General features: G+C 42.1%; 1 protein-coding gene and 1 long non-coding RNA gene across 4 annotated transcripts in view; both read left to right on the plus strand.

Moving 5' to 3' along the window:
- Nucleotides 1–10,505, plus strand: part of LOC116707357 (uncharacterized) — a 37,567-nt gene extending 27,062 nt beyond the window's left edge. Inside the window, exons 2-3 of the long non-coding RNA XR_004336480.1 lie at nt 10,270–10,326; nt 10,466–10,505. This is a non-coding gene — a long non-coding RNA (uncharacterized LOC116707357). The remainder of the gene's footprint in view (nt 1–10,269; nt 10,327–10,465) is intronic.
- The window catches only part of LOC116707340 (uncharacterized), a 217,341-nt gene that overhangs the window by 193,205 nt on the left and 4,021 nt on the right, over nt 1–20,115 (plus strand). The gene's annotated exons all lie outside the window — the stretch shown is intronic.

The following is a 20,115-nucleotide window of genomic DNA, read 5'->3' on the forward strand; positions in this document are numbered from 1 at the left end:
GTTATAAAGTTGACCATTTCAGAGTGCCCACAGTGTGCAACTCAGGGTATAAGGCGTTTTAGAGTAACTCTGTGTTCCCACGTCAACCGTGTTCCTGGATTGTTTTCATGATAATCAAATGGGACCAGTTTTAGCACAAACGGCTAATTCTCTTGTAACGCTTGTCGTCAGCCCGGGTAAAAGTAACAAGCAATGCTTGTTCACTATATACGAAAAAGGCTCAACATAGCACCACGCCTCCTGGGTATATAATTGAGGGTCCCTACATGGAAACCATGTGAGAACTTTGTAAGTGTCCACCGTGTTATTAAAAGATAGATTATAAAACATTCACAACACTACACCTGCAGGCGCCACTGGGAAACAGTCCTGACCAGTTAACCGACGAACACCGTGCAGCCCTAACCGTAAAGCTCATAGACTGTCCCTATCCGAGGTTTTGGTCACATTTTTCGTATCGTTGCAAAATCGCCAAAACGTTCGACTCCTGAAAATGTTTTTCCCTCCTGAGAAAAGATGTTCTCTTTATAATCGCGAGGGATCGGCTGACCTGAGACACCGAACACAACAAGTCCTCCAAACACAACAAGTCCTCCACGACCCTAAGTCGGGGGAAGATCGTCCCTACTGTGGACTGGGACTGGACTGTTACAGCTCTGCTGGCTGGTGGGTTTCGTTGGTTCAGAAAAGAGAAGAAAGCAGGAGAACACGACACTCCCCTCCGGAGATTAAAGTTACAGATCAGCAGATGTTGAATTATTACAACTGAGACAAATCGTTATAATAACGGTTTACCACAGACACAGAGATAGACTTTTTCATTGAATGCAACAAGTTGTGAATTGTACTGTTACTGTAGATTCGTTGTTGGAATTTGTTTTCAAATTCTTTTTTTTCTTATGCATCGTTACTTGTATGTAATCAATGAGCTTTCTAACATCTTTTATTGTTTTTATATTAATGTTAATTTTTTATATTAAAGTTTGATGTTTGCACCTTTTCATCAACCGAGGAACGACCAAACCTTTTTCCTGATTCTGATTCAGCTTGCAATTAAATGTATTTGTTATTTCCCGCAGAGCGAGGCAGCTACTTTAGTGTTTAACTAGTTCTTAATTATTGAACTGGTTAAAATAGATTGTTCTCAAAATCATGATACAGTCATGACAGGAACCCCTAGACATTGATATAAATATTTCCACTTCTTCCATTGTATCATTTTATTTAGAAAAGTGCTTTGGATATGCTTACATAGCATGCATTCGGGAGAGCTGTCTGTCTGCAGGTCCCCGCTGTCTATTTATACGATTCGATTCACAGTCACACGTCCTGATTCCATTATAGAAAACAATATTTATATTTTTACCCTGTGTAAAAGAAAATAACGACCTGCTTCAGGAGATCAAACAGAGTTTAGAATAAGAAGATGACAGAGTGGTTCCACCTGTCCACCAGGTGTCTCAACTCTCTTCTCTCTCATCTGATCACCTGTGTCGCTTTCCGTCCTCTGTCAGCACACCACCAGAACCCTGGTCCTGGTCCTGGTTGGTCCCATGTTGTGTCTGGCCCTTAAAATGCACCAACACCACCTGTGGAAACACTGCAGTACGTGCTCAGGTAAATAGTATTCTCAGGTAAATGCCTTAAAATAAGTATCTATTGATCAGTGGATAGGTGGAACTGATGTTCGTTTCTCCTTCCTTTGGACCCAGACACGTAAGAATGCACTGCAGATGTCCTCCTCACAATCTGGGCACTTCTGATCGACTTGTTCTGCTGGAGGAGACATGAGCACAACAGTAAGCGAATAAGCAAAGACACAACAGAATGTAACCTATACACATGCTGATGGACGCTTCCAGCTGCATCTCATCTTAATAGAACAACCACGCAGCTATAATGATAATCGCTATGATATTAGATAGATGCTACTTAGAGGAGTTGTGATCTTTGTTCCAGTATGGGATGACGCCATGTCTCCTGTGTGGGTTTCACAGCTTGCCTGAAGGACAGAAAACCAGGTTTGTCGATATCCGGGCATCAAACTCATAGTTGTTTGGACAAGCTCCATCAACCCATTTTACCACTCAGCATCTAGACTGAGACTAAATAAACCGGGAACTATCAGTCTCACATCAGATGGTTTTAACAGCATCATATAACAGAAGTTACTCACCTGCCACATGTGGCGCTGTGCCAAACTAAGGGCCAAAGTGCTGAAAGGTTTACCAAGACTAACCCCATAGATTACTCAACAAGAGAAGATTACATATAAATTGCCCATTTAGGGCTTCATGGTAATGTTAAATTAAGTTTCTTTTCCTAAGTTGTTCATTTTGTCTCTGCAAAATATAAAAAACTAATCAACTGATGAATGAAAATGCTTTACACCTCATGGTGTCCTTCAGTTACATTGATACGGGTATTACATTCTCTCTCCCTCTCTCTCTCCCTCTTCTCTCCAAAGGAGACATCCTGAGACAAAACGTCCCCCTATCATACAGCTGCTGAGACTTCCCTGAATCTTTAGAGATACAAAAACATCACTAAACAGAAGGAATTGTTGGGACTCAGTTTAATCTGTTGTTATTGGTATAATTGTTTCTAACTACATATATGCATCTTCATATTTCCTTTTTAATGTGTCGTCTCCCATGCATTCCTTTTAAAATTCGGTTCTGCCCGACGCTTTGGACCTTGGGTGTTTGTTATTATGAGTCACTGAGCAGAAGGAGAGGTCCCAAGAACAAGCTGATCTTGTTTGGATGGCAGTTAAAGCGCAGACGCAGATCATATCAGATACTATTTGTGTATTTTGCATGTGTGGTGCGGTGCGCTTTCCTGTGGGTGTAACAAGCATGTGTGTGTTTGTGGCTTGTGGCACAAGCCGAGTCACATTGGACAAATTTTCTTAAAAAACTGAAATGCTGGGATTTGGATTTGGTCAACCAACATATGTTCTGTTGGACACACACACTACTGGTCACTACACATGTTTGGTATCGCCCTTATAAAATATTATCAAATGTAGACTGGGGGTCCTCTGTAGAGCTTGCTCCGGAAGATTCAGTTGTAGTAACTGTTTTGTATTATTCGTCAGGAGATGATTCATGAAAAAGTGAGACAAAATTGTTATAAACCGAGAAATTGGAATGGACTTTGACAAATAATAAAATAAAGCTAAATGAAAGATGAACAGAACATACTGGAACCTTGTCTAGACAATCTGGTGGCAACAGTCAATAAGAACAACAAAGTAAAATTTACGCTTAGCAACTCCACAGCACTTTATAGAAAACTAGGTTTGCCCTTTCTTCAAATGGTTGGATAAATTACAAAAACGCAAATGGAGACCAGTGCTGCAAAGATTCTTATACATTTTCTTCGTTTTTGTAATTTTTCACCTTGTTCTCTTAATTCGATTGGTGTACGAGGACAGAACAGGAAGGAAGGAGAAAGGAGTGGTATCCACTCTTCATTAATATTAATAATCTACTTACAGACATACCTGGAACACTAACTGCCTTATCTGCTCATTTATCATTTAGACCAAACGTCTTTTTATAGCTAAAGATCCCTTTTATTGTTTTATTTCTTTATACTGTTTGTTCTTGACTGTATTTTTACACCTTTTCATTTTCTATTCAAGTGTGTTTGTCAGCTGCTGAGCAATCGCTGCTGGATATTAATTTCCGTTGTATGATCGTCCCTAAGGTCATAAAGAGATTTCTAGGTTGTTCCCTTCGCCACAGTACTGTGTTTTTAGGTTTTCCTTGCTTAATGTGAAGTTTTCTATAAATCTCCTGACTAATGCTCTCGGCGGCCGTAACCTGGTTTATTGTGTGCATCCAACATGCTTCTGGTCCTCTGCTTCCCTCCGCCCATGATGCTGCTGCTGGTAAACTTGATGTACAGCGGCTGTTTAATGAATGACGAACACAGTCCCGAGTCGTTGTTTCATCCCCAAGACGACAGGCTCACATCTGACAGTGAAAGAGTGAATGTATCAGGGTGTTGTACAAAAGAGAAAGGAAGACTCTAGAGCACCTTCCTTGATTAATAAAGGTAAAAAATACATAGTTTGTGTAACTTTGACAGTGTTAGCACACAACGCCTCTTTCATTCCTTTTTAGGGTCCCAGTTTTGTTTTAAAGTCTCTCTACATTTTTAGAGCTTCATTTACATTTTGAATTCACTTTATACTACATTTTACTGTATTATTGTTACTGCTGTTAGCTGTAACATCACACTGTACTGCTGAGTAAGTATAGATAGTAAAGAAGGAAGCAGCAGAGAAGGAAACATCTGGGATATTTGTTTAGTTCTTTGAACTTTTGTTGTTGTTGTTTCCCCCAGGAAGGTAAAGAAGATAGACTCCTCCTCCTGCTGGACCCTTCACCAAACTGCAGCTCTTCCTCAACACTCTGTTCATCATGTCTTTTTAAACCCTAATCATCGCTTTTACTATGTCCTGTGTCTTTTTCTTTACTTTTAGTCGCTATTCGTCTCATTATTGAGCCTACACTTCCCATAACTGGGGGGGGGGCTTGTTTCTCAGACTCTATTACCCGCCTTCAGTCCGCCCGTGGTCGATCCAGCTCCTCCTCGTGTTATGGCAGTATCATGTTACCTTCTGCGGTGCTGGCGTGCAGTACTGGACAAGAGTGGCTGGCTGCACCTGGACCGCGTCTCGTGGCCGTCCCGCCTCTGATAAGGAACGTTGTACCTTGCAGCAAAGAGTCGTGGAAAGAGCTAACCACGTTTATTTTTTGTATTCCATTCATCTTGGTGTGCATATCCTTCTTTCTCCGTCCTCAGAAATCCGCCACAGTGGCAGTCTGGGGGGGGGGCATCTGAAATGCAGGCTCGTTAATATCAGGGAACCACCATAGAATGAGCACACTATGTTTGGAAACCATGTTACTTTAACAGTTTTTAAACGTTTTGCACTTGATTGTCAACAAACGTCACACGAATTTACACCAGGACGTCCAGCTGAATTATCATCTGTTTCGTATTTATGACGGTATTAATGAACACACCCGGCATGATACGGACTTGGCCTCTTAAACAGCTTTTTTAAATTTTCGGCTTCACCTTCCCCTTGGCTACTAAAAACCGACAAAACAATATCCTAGTCGGTCTACCAGCCAATGAGATGCTGCTGAGGCGGTTCCATAAGGGGACTGGGTGAGTTGGAGGTGATTGGGATCTTCTTATGAATATTGCTCCAGTCATTAAGGTAAGCGGGTGTCCACGGCTCCATCGTCCGGGTCTCTCGTGCTGATTCAGAGCCTGTTCACGGCTGCAGGAACTGATAGAAGAACTGTTTTACAAAGGGAGGCTTGGTCCGGGCAGTGTTTCCATGGTCGGACATTTACCGACTAATTACTTTCGTTATCTAGACTTCAAAACCTTTGTTTTTTATACTGAACGATAGATATAGTCGATTCGATATAGACTGATACATTCAGTCTATATTTTATATTTAATGGCGGATATTACCCTTCGGTTGTCTACTGCAACCCTTTTGTTTTTCTGGGTGCCAAGTTTAAATGTATACTTGTTTTTTTAAACGTTGTTGATCAACTTTATCGAAACCTTTTCTAGTAGCCTTTGCTTCTTTCAAATTTTTCCATTCCGTGTTAAAGCGTTTGGGTTTTCAAGTGTGTCACTTTAATTTTGGCGCTTTTTTTGACATTTTTGTTACTTTTTTCCCAACGTTTTAATCAACTTTTTAAAGTTGTTGTTTTTTTCATTGTTCACTGTTTTAATGTTATTTCATGTTATGTTAAGGTAAAATGTTAATTTTCAAATCGAATTCAACACCAATGCAATAAAGTATTGAAGTGATTATCCTTTTCTTAAGATGTAAGAGTACTGCTTGTACGAACCAGTCCTATTTTTTTGAACATTTGGTTGAAACAAAACAAATTTTGATATGGAACATTTTGGAAAATGGGTCAATTTGACCCGAGACCCACTGAACACCTTTGGCAGACGATCAGTTCCCCGGTCACCTTTCATATTTTTTGCGTGCTGTGTTTTTCTCTTGCTGTTTGGTGCAGAGTGAATTGTTCTAATTATCGAACAATATGCCAGTTTTAAACCACAGTTCGCTTTTCTTTAATTGAATTTTTTAATGCATGCTAGTACCAAACAGGCCGTTTTTGCTGTTAGTAAACAACGCTTGCTGTTGTGGATAAATAAAATAATCTAATCTAAAACCAATGCTAGAGAAAGGAATCCCTTCATTCGCCTATGTTTACAGTGAATAAAAGAGTCTGGCAGTCCTGGAGCTGGAGTCCCACCCACACACACATCCTCTACCTCTGTACACTTCTGGCTTTATTATAGTGTTTTCCCCTTTAAAACAGAACAGAGACTTTTTGGTTTTCCGGCCTGCTGTTGTTTTTAGTTGAGTAGGTTTAACTCTGGTTTATGATGAAGAGCAGCAGAGGAGCTCTTCACTGGATCTCAGTCTTCACTCTACAAAGAAGAGTTAACTCGCGGAACCTTTGGACACATTTCTAACTAAATACCGCTCATTTTAAATGGTCGTGGCTGACTGGTTTATGTTTTCATTTTTACTCTACTGTTTTCTTGAAAGACTCACCCTTCACAAGTGATTCACTTTTATTTCACAGTTACAGACACTGGTGAGATGAGACCAGATATTCCTGTCCTTGCAGGGCTTACTTGAAGGTTAGATATAGCGGCCTATCTTCCCTTACATCTATATAACCGTCTAAATCTGCTTTCATTCCTGCTTTTACTAATCTCCCCATAACATCGCTGAGGGTGAAGTTTATCATGGGAACGAGCGTCAGGACTTGAAGAGTCTCAGATCTCTGCTCCAACTGCCTCCTGTCCTCTGCTGACGATGCCAGTTGTTTTCTCCTACTTCGTATGTTTCACTTCATAATGTTACCAAGTCATAATTGTAAATACATCTCTATTTATATTGAGAAGGTTGGTTGACTCCTCTGTGTGTTAAACCTCTTACACAAAACGCACTCAAGAGCCAACAACAAAATAACATATGTTATTAGTGCTTCCCCATGTGCTGACAGTGTGCTTACAGTCTGAAGGGGTTGATTAGGTCAAGGCTTCTTCCATGCTAACAGGATCTGGTTGACTGCGTGTAGGAGTTTAAGATGGAGAGTATGTAGCTGCTCTCTACAGATAACATAAGAAAAGTGTCTATTAACGTCAAGGAGAGTAGCGAGAGAGTTTCCCATCATGCACAGCGGGCGCTGTCTTCAGTTTTGATGACTCAGAGCGTTGTTGTGTCTCAATGTGAATTTGCGAACATGATGGTTTTTGCTCGGCCACAGAGTCTTTTTGTCCCCCCACACACCTGCTGCCATGTGGGGGGGTGTAGGGTGTGTTCTTACTCTTTACTGGCGTCTGTTTCAGAGAAGACAGACACAACCTTGGACCTCTGTCCTCTGGTCTCCCGTTTGGTTCTTAATGAGTGAAGACACATCATTAGTCTTTATTCTGTTTCAGTACTCAACTGCTAAAGGACTCCCCAGGCTACATCTGACCCTGACACACCCCTGCTGCAGTTGTAGTGGCTCCCTTATCTCTCCCACACCTGACATTTAAACAAATGCCAATCTGCACACCCGGCTGCTGTGTTTTCTATGCATATTGACTTTCTACTGTCCTGTTCAGAGACGAGTCAGACACAAGTCACACCTGGATCCCAAAAAAGCTGAAGAACCAGCAGCCTGCCTTGTTTTTATGACCTCTTTTTCTTCACAACGTCTCCTGTTCAGCCTATGGCTGACAGTTTCAAATTGCAAAACATTGTAAGGAAGTGTACCTGATTTTAGGCAACACTTCCTAAAACCCTTTTACATTTCCCAGCCTTATAAGACCATTAACTTCGTTTTTTCATGATGGCAGCATGCGTTAACGATAAAAGCACCAAGGCGGCAACATGCAACCTTAGAAAACCAGTATTTTCAAAGCACTCGTAGCTCTTATAACCTACCTGATGGTGAGGTCCGACCCTAAATCAGCCTACTTAATTGTGCTATCACCTAGCAACTCTCTAAGGTTAGGGACCAACAGCCCAGCCAGCTAATACACAGGCCATCAACAAAAGGATTTTAGATTTGAAGAGTCCCAGACTCTGCCAGAGACCTGTGTGTTGCTAGAGCGCCCACTCTCACGTGAAATCAGAGCGAGCAAGCGTCCTCCGCTCTACGGTATTTTCTGGTCATCATAATAATTGAGATTTAATAATGGACGCTGCTGGTGGGCATGCTTGCAGATTTTTCCTCCTTTGTGTTCCGGGTTTTTTCGGTCGTACGTTTCGGTGTTTCTACAGCAGATGTGGTGCAAGCGTAAACATCAACAACAACTTTCTCTCATACAGAGACTACGATACACTGCAAATACACAGCTGGCAAGCCAGTTTATTCAAATCCTCAATAATAGAGGAAAATGAAATGGGAATATGTAGAAATGTTTGTGTTGTCTTGAGACAGTTAAACTGCATTGATGTGCACACGCCACAAAAATTACAAAAGAGCATTTTATTCCATTTTAATCCTGTAGACTATTTTATTTGAAAATCATTTTATTGCTTGTCGTTATCTAAATGAACTGAATTTAGGACTTTCAAATAACTCTAATTACGTGTTTTCCAAAAAGGAGAAACAAACTTACAGTAAATGAACAAACTGCCTATCTTTTTTTTTAACATCTCGATAACAACTACGTCGTTGTATAATTAATTCTCTGTTCATCTCTAACTGACCACCCCTGCTAGCACCCTGTGTCCCTTAAAATACTTCTCCTTTGTCTGTAGAATGTCTGTCTGAGTACAATGCATTTCATTGTTGGAATCCTTATCTGAACCCGGAAACTTGATTCATTCAAAAATCACTGAAATGCAAAAGTCCTAGCGTGGTAGATTACTAACATATGTTTTATTCTGGGCTGTTTAACTAAACCAATGCCCTACCACTCATTGTTTCCATCTTATTTTAGTTTTAAATTCTTAACATTTGCATTTGCGTTTGAGCTCCGTTTCCCCTGAGGCTAGACAAGCATTTATAGAGCAGTAGAAGACCATGAATCGCACGAGCCCTCTGGCCCCAGTTTGATCTTTATTAGGAGTGAACTACATATACAAGCATGCATGAGGCTGGAAAGTCTTTAATAATCCAGACAGACATGTCTGTAGTCAGATCCCCACCGGCTGGAGCCTCTAGAAGCAGGCAGCACACTCCCTTCACTACTTCTGACAGTGGGTTTCTGTGTGTGTGCATGCTCCAGATACCCCCCCCCCCCCCCCCACACACCACACACAACCTGTGGGCTAAAAAAAACCGACGAGCACTGCTGTGATATATCCTGGCGATGCGGACTACAGGGGGCAGGTGTAGAAACGTCCTTCACCACTCCTTTTTTTGTGTTTTCTCCAACAGAGTGAGTGGGCCTCAGTCGAGTTTGCTCTGATGTCGTAGCTGCAGTTTGGGGGGGGGTCGACCGCAGTGGCAGGACAGGAGTCTCCCTGGAGGGAGGAAAGCCCCCCCCCCCCCCCTCCCTGCCAGCTATACTACCTAACAAAAGGCCACAGTGCGAGTTTGGATTTATCAAAGAACCTGTTAAAGTCAGTTAGAAACGGTTAAACTGCAGCTTTTAGTCTCCGCCCCCTGTTTTAACCTCCATCTCATGATCTCAGATCACATCTCATACTTCCTCCTTCTTCTTCAGTTAAACTCTCCTAACTGGCGCCACCTTGTGACAGAAATACATCACTGTAGCTGCTTATTGTCAGTCATGTGTAATGTACCACAGGAAGAGTATCACCAGACTGGATATGTCCTCTCCTCTGTCCTGTAATAAGTACCCAGAGGAAGAAGTACCACCAGCATTGTATATTCCTTCTCCTGTCCTGTAATAATTACCACAGAGGAAGAAGTACCACCAGACTGGTAATATTTTCCTCTCTCTGTCCTGTAATAAGTACCACGAGAAGAAGTACCACCAACTGTATATGTCCTCTCTCTGTCCTGTAATAATACCACAGAGGAAGAAGTATTCACCATACTGTAATGTCCTCTCTGTCCTGTAAAAGTACCACAGAGGAAAGAGTACCACCAGACTGTATATGTCCTCTCTCTGTCCTGTAATATACCACAGAGGAAGAAGTAACCACCATACTTGTGTATATGTCCTCTCTGTCCTGTAATAAGTGAACTCTGAGCTCATGTGTTGGTGACTCTTCACCTCTGTCTCCTCTCACAGGGAGAAGATGGTCTGCAGCATCCTGCTGCTCCTCATCCTGACCTCCTGTGTCCTCTGGTTGTTTCCAGCTTCACTTTATATATCCCTAGCACTAAACAAAGAAGGACTAAAGGTGTCCACAGAGACATGTGAGATGGAGTTTAGTTGTCAGTGTGTCTGCTCCTCCCTTTCTCTGTCTCCTCTCGCTCCTCAACAGGAACATTTGTAGTGAATGTGACCCCAGACCTCCTATCAGGCAAGGGAACCCAGACATCACACTGGAAAAAATGTGTACCTTTCACCACCAACCCTCACAGCTCCTCCACCTCTCTTTATATCTTCTGTGAACTGTTAACTGATCTCAGAACCTCAATCCTGTTTCATCTCCATGAAGGCGTCGAGGCCCCAGAGTCTCAAGATGAACAGTTTGTAGGACGAGTCCAGTGGGACAAAGACGTCCTCAGAGAAGGACGACCTGATTTCTGATCCCAGCTAACAAAGGTTGGTTCTCTAAATGGTTCTGGGAACGTTCCCGGAAGGTTCGGTTTGGCTGTTGTTTGGTTTTGTTTGTTGTGGTTTGGTTGTGTTTTGTTGTGGTATTAGTTTCCTTGGTTCTGGGTTTCTGTGATCTGTAGGCGCCATCCAGCCTCGTTTAACCAAGGCATAACTGAGTCCATCTGGTAGATTATTCCTTCACCGCGCTGTGCAAAGGAGACAATCTCAGAGCTTAACCAGGCAGACATCACGTGCCCACTTCAAAACCCCCCCCCCCGGGGTCTTAGGCCCTCATGCTGCTAACATCCCCAACCCTGTGACCGCACCGCTGGTCACTTGGGGCCTAACGCTGATCTTGTGCTGCTCCCTCCTTTAAGTCATTGGGATTTTTATTGCTTACCTTTCTGAATCCGTGCAGTGTTCTCTGTCATTAAAATATAGTACTAGTAGCTAGGGGTATATATAATATTAATATATATATATATATATATATATAATATAATATATTATGGCATGCCGGTGAGTTTGAACTAATTAGATATATCTAGTTTCTCCATCTGATAACTGAATGAAAAGTCTGGATTAGGGACATGAAAGTCTGACTATAGGAATGAAATTCTGAATATCTGATAAAGTCTGAATATATGGAATGCCCTCGGAATCTATGGAATGAGTCTGAATATATGTAAGGAAAGTTGGAATAACCTTGACAGACAATTCTCCGTAAAGGGCCTCCTTCTGAAATTCCCCCGTGGATTTACCAAAATGGCCATCGGTGAAATACGTCCAACGTTGTTGAAATCCTGCAGGTTTTTTTTTTGTGACATACCACATTTTTGGCGGTCATCACTCCAACGACAGCAAACTTGTGTGGGAAAATTAGATAGCGTCCCCTTGATGATCATATTTCCATATTGCGACACTTATGCTTATAAGCAAGTCCTGTTTCAACACATCGTGCCGAAAGAACATTATCATCATTCTTGGAAAGGAATTATGAGTCTCTTTGGGGAGATTCGGCAGAAGTAACACTTCAACTGGAGCTAATGGTTGGGCACTGAGACGTTTACCGTATATTTGGCCCTACATGCTTGCCAGAGTGTTAATAATCTCTTCCTTGCTCAAAATAGCTGACTCCTAGATTCTAAGCCGATTCCCTCATAGCGTCCACTTTGTTACATCCTGATTATCAGCACAACACAAGAGGCGCCGCGCGGGCGTATACGTCAGCTTTCATTCCATATATTCAGACTTTCATGTCCATTATATTCAGACTCATTCCAATATCAGAGACTTCTCTCTCCATATATTCAGACTCATCAATATATTCAGACTTTCATTCCATATATTTCAGACTTTCATTCCATATATAGACTTTCTTCCAGATTTCAGACTTTCATTCCATGATTCATAACTTCATTCCAGATTTCAGACTTCATCCATATATTCAGACTTCCATCATATATTCAGACTTTCATTCCATATATTCAGATGATACACTTTCATATATAATTGATTATTTCCTAAACGGCATTCCATAAATTATATATCTATATATATATATATATATCGAGATATCCTATTCTTGTTGTTGTGACATATATCGTGATGCCCTTTTTCCTCTGCGATCACCAGTTATTTTACAGAGAAAGAGGACCTTTGGTGTGTTGTTTGTTCCAGGCAGTTAAAGAAGATGAGACTCCTCCTCCTGTGCTGAGACCCTTCACCAATACTTCAGCTCTTCGACACCCTGTCTGTTCATCATGTCTTTTTAAAACCTCTTCTTTCGTTTTTTTCTATGTCTCTGTTTCTTTTTTACCCCTAACCTTTAAGTCGCTATTCTTCTCATTATTGTGCCTACACTTCCCTAAATGGGGGGGGCTCCTGCTTCTCAGACTCTAGATCCTGCCCTTCATCAGCCAGGTGTCTGAGTCCAGATCCTCCCTCGGTGTGTATGGCAGTATCCTGTTACCCTCTGTGGTGATGGCGGTGGCATGCTACTGGTGGACCAGAGTGTCTTCCTGCAGCCTGAGCGTCTCGTGCCGTCCCGCCTGCTCGACATCCCCGATCTTCTACTTTCCAAAAGGAAAGCTCGCATCTGGCAAAAAATACTTTCATCAAACAATCTCTCCCTCACTTTTCAAAGTAACGCTCGCGTCAAATATCATCGAATGAATAAATACTTAAATATTTGGTGTTTTTTTTTGAAAAATTAAAATCTAGATGACTGTACTCTAAAATAAATTCAAGATTATAGACTATTTAAAAAATGCTTTTAGGCTTCAACTTCCCTCCCCCTCTAATGCCCTCTCCGCCATGCTGACAACATTGTAACATTGTATTTGCAGCAATGTGCCAGTGGAACGTGTTAAACCATCCAGAATTAAAATTAAAACTGAGTCTTGAAAGAGGTAAAATGTTTATTTTTTGTATTCGGTTGTAGTTCTTGTGTGTGCTAGATCCGTCTCCTCCTCAGATTATCCTGCCATGGTCGCAGAAACGCTGCGTCCGCTGTGCGGGGGGGTGGGGGGGGGTGTGGGGTTTTTCATCCTAAAGGCAGCTGCGTTAATATCAGGAACACCCAGACATTCCGTACATGACAAACTATGTGAGGGACACATTGTGTTACTGGCTTTAACAGTTTTTAACGTTTTTCAATTGATTGCAACACTCCATCAAAACATCCAAACAAAAACCCGTGACTCCATCTGGAAAATTCTGAGATGATTTCGTGTTTTGACCACCTAAGTTTACCGTTACACAACCTCTTGCATGAGACGGGACTCTCCAGACTGCCGCCTCCCAGTCTCTACTGGAGGACTGGTCGTCTGGAACGTTAATCAACCTTTGCTTAGAGCTGTGAGTCCTGATCCTTTATTCCCGGCGTGACCTTGTTCAGCTGGGATACTGGGACTTCATTAAAACAGCTTTTAGGAGTTCTGCTTCGCATCACTTCCCGAGACTACTAAATCCAGACCAAGGCCAATATCTAGTCTGTCTACAGCCATGAGATGCTGCTGTGCGGTTCCAGAACGGGACTGGGATGAATTGGAGTGGTGGGATCTCCTAGTGATATGTCTCCATGTATATAAGCAGAAAGCTGCGTGTCTCGGCTCCATCAGTCAGTTTTATGGCTGTAGGACCCTGAATTAAGAACTGGTTTTATAAAGACCTGCTTGTGTCTGGCGGTGTTTTCCGTGTCGACTAGTTTCTGGATATAACTGACTGTCCAATCATATTTAATATCCTAGTGCCCGACATTATCCTCGTGTTGTCTACTTGTCCAACTTTTGTTAGTTTTTCTGGATTGCAGTTTCACATTTAATTTATTGTCGTTTTAAACAGATCTTTCAACTTATCTACACTTCGTGTAGTAGGCTTGGCTTCTTTCTTTCTTCTTGCTTTTTTTAAAGCGTTTTTTTAAATTTTTGCCTTTGTTGTTTGACATTTTTTGTCACTTTTTCCCAACGTTTTTAATCACTTTTTTAAAGGATTAATTTTTTTTTATACTTTGTCCCTGTTTTAACCTTCTTTTTTATCTTTTTTCAAATGCTATCAAATCGCGATTCAAACACCAATGCAATGAAAGTAATGACGTGATCATTTATTTGAATTAAAGGTGTAAAGAGTACGGCTTGTTCTGAAAACCATCACCTAATTTGTTGTAACAATCTGGTACGGAAAGCAACCCAAATTTCTGATGAGAAACATTTAGAAAATGGTGCAAATTTTGACCTGAGGACAACATGAGGGTTAAAGGATTTGATACAATTCTTAACACAACACACAAAACAACACACACCACACACACACACACCACACACACACACACACACCCACACACACACCAAGCAATTGTCTTCCCCAACTTTACATTCCCTAAAAAGTATAAAAGTTTTTTCTCATTATTCTCATTTAGAATTGAAACCCTAAACAAGACCGTTTATCGCCACCAGTACAGCCCTCTGGGGATGGGGACCACTAAACCATGCTTCACTAGTGGGCTGAATATTAAGTTTAATTAACTCTATTATCTTTTTAATGACCCTGATTTTTAACAACCATTATCCATGACTGGCCCTTTACGTTACGTGAAAACCCACGAACCGGTTGTGCTCTTGTGACTGCCTTTCCTCAAAGCTGGATCTACCACTAACAACCATCTGGGGGCTGATCTGAATACCGCCGGTCTGATTCAGTGTGTAATGGCACACCCAAACGTCTTCCACTTCCGCTTTTTTATGTGTGGGGAAACATGCATTTGTGTGGTATTTGTTTTTTTTCTTCACCTGTAGAAAATAACAAGGCTTGTTAATCAAGCCTGTGTTGGGCCCGACGGATTGTGTTACAGACTGCACTTGGTATATATATTTTTTTTTTTCCTTATGAGTGGTTTGTCGTAGTTGGGGTATAAAGAGTAGATTGGGAATTGGGTGGGGGGGAAGAGGACTCTTGAGATCAACATGTAAGTGGTCTGGATTGGAAAGGGCCCAGGTCTTGCAGGCCTGCCAGATGGGTTCACTTCTGGCTAATTGTTGTTGTTTCCTCGGTAATTATCAGTTGGGCCTTTCCTCTGACCTACTGCATAACCATTCGACTAATCGGATTGGTGGCGATATTGCGTGGGGGGGGGGGGGTAAGGTTGTATACCTTGGCATATATCGCGATCCCCTCACCTTTTATATTTTATTGCGTGATGTCTTTTTCATTTGGCTGTTTTGGTGTAATGTGAATTGTTAAAACAACGTAATCGACCAATATGCTATGCCAGTTTAAATCCAGTTCCGCTTTCTTTTAATGTATTTTTAATTGTATGTCCCAAGTCCCAAACAGCCTGACCCCAAATGCTCGAGAAAGGAATCCCTTCTCTGATGTTTACAGTGAAAAAGAGTCTGGCCATCTAGAGACTGGGTCCCACACCACACATCCTCATCATGTACACTATGGCTTATTAGTTGTGTCCCCTTAAAAACCGAACTAGCGATCTTGTTGTTTCTGGCCTGCTAGTTTTTAAGTTGAGTGGTTTAACTCTGGGTTGCTGATGAAGAGCAGGCAAGGACTTCTTTTTTTTTCACTGGACTCACCTTCACATCTAACAAAGAAGAGGTTTAACCGAGGAACCTGGACACATTTCCTAACTAATACAGCTCAGTGTCACTGTCTTTGCTGACTGTTTTATAGTTTTTATCATTTTAATCTCCTTTTCTTTGTAAAGACTCACATTCACAGAGTTAATTCAACTGATAACGCACAGTTTAACAGACTCTGATAATAAGGATGAGATAGTCCCTGGTCCTTGCAAGTCCTTCCTTGCCGGTCTTACTTCAAGGATTAGATATGATGCGGGCCACTCTTCCTTTATCTCTATGTAGCCGGCTAAAATCTGCTTCCGTCAGGCTGTAACTAAGATCTCCCATGATCTCGCTGAGGTGGTGAGTTCTCAAGGTGAACGAGCGTTCAGGTCTTGAGAGTCATCATATCTCTGGCTCCAATCCTCCTGTCCTCTGCTGACTGAGGGACTTTGTTTTCTTTACTTTCCAATGTTCATTTCAATAGGGTGGGGGGGGGGGTTACACATAGTTCTATTGTAAATACTCTCTATTTGAATTAATAAGTTTGGTTGACTCCTCTGTGTGTAAAACACTCTTACACAATCTTACTGCAGAAGAGCATTACCATAACAAAGATACTAATTTATTAGTGCTCCCCAGGGTGCTGACATTGCTGTGTAACTTACGTCTGAAGGGGTTTTTTTAGAGCATCAAGGGGCTTCTTCCCATGCTAACGGGGTCTGTTTGACTTTGTGTAGGAGGGTTAAGATGAGAGGATTCTACTGCTCCTCTACATTTAACAACATAGAAGACTTTCTATTAAGCTTCGTTAATTATGGAGAGATTTTTTCCCATCATGGCACTAAGCGGGAGCTGTCTTCATTTTTGATGACTCAGAGCGTTGTTTGTGTCTCATTGGAATTTGAGAACATGATGGTTTTGCTCCTGGCCACAGAGTCTTTGTCCCCTACACAGCTGCTGCATGGTGTTGGGGGGTGTTTAGGGTTGTACATTAAACTCTTCCTGCTGTCTGTTGCAGAGTAGACAGCCACAACCTGACCTTCTGTCCCTGGTCTCCAGGTTTTGGTCCTTAAATGAGTAAGACACTCATTAGTTCTTGATTGTGTTCCAGCAGCTACACTCCAAGTGACTCCAACAGGTCTACATGCTGAGCCCCTGAACACCCCTGCTGCTGTTAGTTCTCTCATATCTCTCTGACACTGACTTTAACAAACACAAGCTGCACACACCAGCTGCTGTGTTTGCATATAAATATTGACCTTTTACAGTCCTGTTGCAGAGACGACCTGAACCTCAACTGATCTACATAAAAAGCTGAAGAACCAGCAGTCTGCCTTGTCTTATGATCCACATTGTCTTCATAACATTTCAGACTGATGGCCGACAGAGAAAGTGCCAACACTGTAAGAGGAAGTGACCTGAATGTGAGGCAAGCACTAAAACCTTTTAATAGTCATCTTTATAAGACATTAACAGTCGTTTTTCATGATTTCAACATGCAATAACAGAATAAAAAGCACCAATACTTTCAGGCACTCGCAGTTCTTATATTATTTTTTGTACCCTGTATCCAGTTATTTTCTGAGGTGAACCTACCTGTTTTTGAGGTCTGACCACCATCAGCCTACTTATTGTTGCTAACAACCTACAACCATCTCTAAGTGAGGAACCATAGCCCGTCAGTCTAATACCTGAGCCCTCACCAAAGGGATTTAGTTTGAAGTCCAGTCTGAAGCAGACCTGTGTGTTGCTTAGCGCCCACTCTCGCTGTAAATCGAGACGAGCGCGCTCCTCCTCCCGGTCTTTTCTGCTTCCGGTCTGAATTATATATTTTAATAATGGAGGCGCTGCTGTGGGCATCTGTGGCAGATGTTTCCCCTTGGTGTGCCGTGGTTTTTCAGTCGATTTTTCGGTTTTCTACAGCATATGTTGGGCAGCGTAAAACCACTAACCTAAACTTCCTCTCAGTCGAGATCAACGAACAATGCTGCAAATCCAAGCTGGGCAGCCAGTTTATTTCAAACCTCAACTACTAGAGGATAAAAATGAAATGGCATATTGTAGAAATGTTGTGTTGTCTTGAACAGTCTTAACTGCATGGCATGTACACACGCACCACAAAATTACAGAGGGAACATTTTATCCAATTTAATCCGTATAGAGTATTTATTGTATGAAATCATTTATTGCTATATCGTTATCTAAATACAAACTGACCTTTGGACTTTCAATAACTCTATTACTTGTTTCAAAAAGGAGACAAAGAACAACTTACAGTAATGACAGAAACTACTGCCTTCTTTTTAACATCTGAAACAATACGTTTGTATAATTAATTCTCTGTTCATCTCTCAACTGTGTTCTCCTCATTTAAAATACTTCGTCCTTTGTCTGTAGACTGTCTGTCTGTAGCTACAAATGCATTTATTGGTGTAGTAATCACAATAAAGCTGGACCCAAAAAAAATACATCTGGTAATGAAACAAGTCCAGCATGTAGATTTACATAACAATATGTTTATTCTGGCTGCTGACATGCACCAAATGCACCAAAACACTAAAGGTTTCCATCTTTGTTTAATTTTTAATATTCTGTACACATTCATTTGCATTTGCTTTTCAATTCACCCTTTTCCCCTCAGAAAGCAGTAGAGTAGACATGAATCCAGACGAGCCCTCTGGCCCTGTTTGATCTTTATTTAGGAGTGAACTACAAACAACATGCATGAGCTGAAATTCTTTAATGATCCAGACAGACTTGTTCGGGTAGTCAGATCCAGCACCGGGCTGGAGGCTCTAGAAGGAGGCAGCACACTCCCTTCACTACTTCTGACAGTGGGTTTTTGTGTGGTGCATGCTCCAGATACCCCCCCCCCCCCCCACCCCCCCCACACACACACACACACACAACACACACACACTTGTGGGCTAAAAAAACCTAACTGCACTGCGGTGATAGATCTGGCGATGCGGGCTGCAGGGGGCAGGTGGAGAAGCACATCCTTTATCACCTTTATGTGTTTCTCCAAACAGAGCGGTGCCTCAGTTAGGTTTGTTCCTGAATCAGCTGCAGTTGGGGGGGCGACCCAGTGGCAGGACAGGAGTCTCCCTGGTAGGGACAAAAGCCCCCCCCCCCCTCCTCCACTATAGTCTACCTAAAACAAAGGCAACATTCAGTTTTGGATTGATAACCGGAACCTGTTAATCAGTTAGAAACGGTTAAACTGCAGCTTTTAGTCTCTCCGCCCCCTGTTTTAACCTCCATCTCATGATCTCAATCCACATCTCTACTTCCCCTTCTTCTTCAGTTAAACTCTCCTAACTGGCGCCACCTTGTGACCAGAATACATCCTGTAGCTGCTTATTGTGCATCATGTGTAATAAGTACCACAGGAAGCAGTATCACCAGACTGTAATGTCCTCTCCTCTGTCCTGTAATATACCACAGAGGAAGAAGTACCACCAGATTGTATATGTCTTCTCTCTGTCCTGTATAATACCACAGAGGAAGAATTAACCACCAGACTGTAGATATTCCTCTCTCTGTCCTGTAATAAGTACCACAGAGGAAGAAGTACCACCATACTGTATATTGTCCTCTCTCTGTCCTGTATAAGTACCACAGAGGAGAAGGTTGCACCAGAACTGTATATGTCCTCCTCTCGTCCTGTAATAAGTACCACAGAGAAGAAGACCACCATCTGTATGTCCTCTCTCTGTCCTGTAATAAGTCCCACAGAGGAAGAAGTACCACCATACTGTATGTCCTCTCTGTCCTGTAATAAGTGAACTCTGAGCTCATGTGTTGTGGACTCTTCACCTCTGTCTCCTCTCACAGGGAGAAGCTGGTCTGCAGCATCTTGCGCTCATCATCCTGACCTCCTGTGTCCTGGTTAGTTTCCAGCTTCACTTTATTATCCACTACACTAAACAACGAAGGACTAAAAGTGTCCACAAGACATTGGGAGATGGATTTAGTTGTCAGTGTGTCTGCTCCTATCCTTTCCCTCTCTGTCTCCTCACAGGAACTTTTTGTAGTAACGTGCCCCACCTCCTTCAGGCAGAGGAACCAGGACATCACACTGGAGTGGACCTGCACCACCAACCCTCACAGCCTCCTCCACCTCTCTTTATATCTTCTGTGAACTGTTAACTGATCTCAGAACCTCAATCCTGTTTCATCCCATAAGGCGTCGAGGCCCCAGAGTCTCAAGATGACGTTTGTAGGACGAGTCCGTGGGACAAAGACGTCCTCAGAGAAGGACGACTCAGACTTAAGTGTCCAGACTCGGCTGAATACT

The sequence above is a fragment of the Etheostoma spectabile genome, chromosome 19 (assembly GCF_008692095.1).
Source record: "Etheostoma spectabile isolate EspeVRDwgs_2016 chromosome 19, UIUC_Espe_1.0, whole genome shotgun sequence".
In the NCBI taxonomy this organism is placed as follows: Eukaryota; Metazoa; Chordata; class Actinopteri; order Perciformes; family Percidae; genus Etheostoma; species Etheostoma spectabile.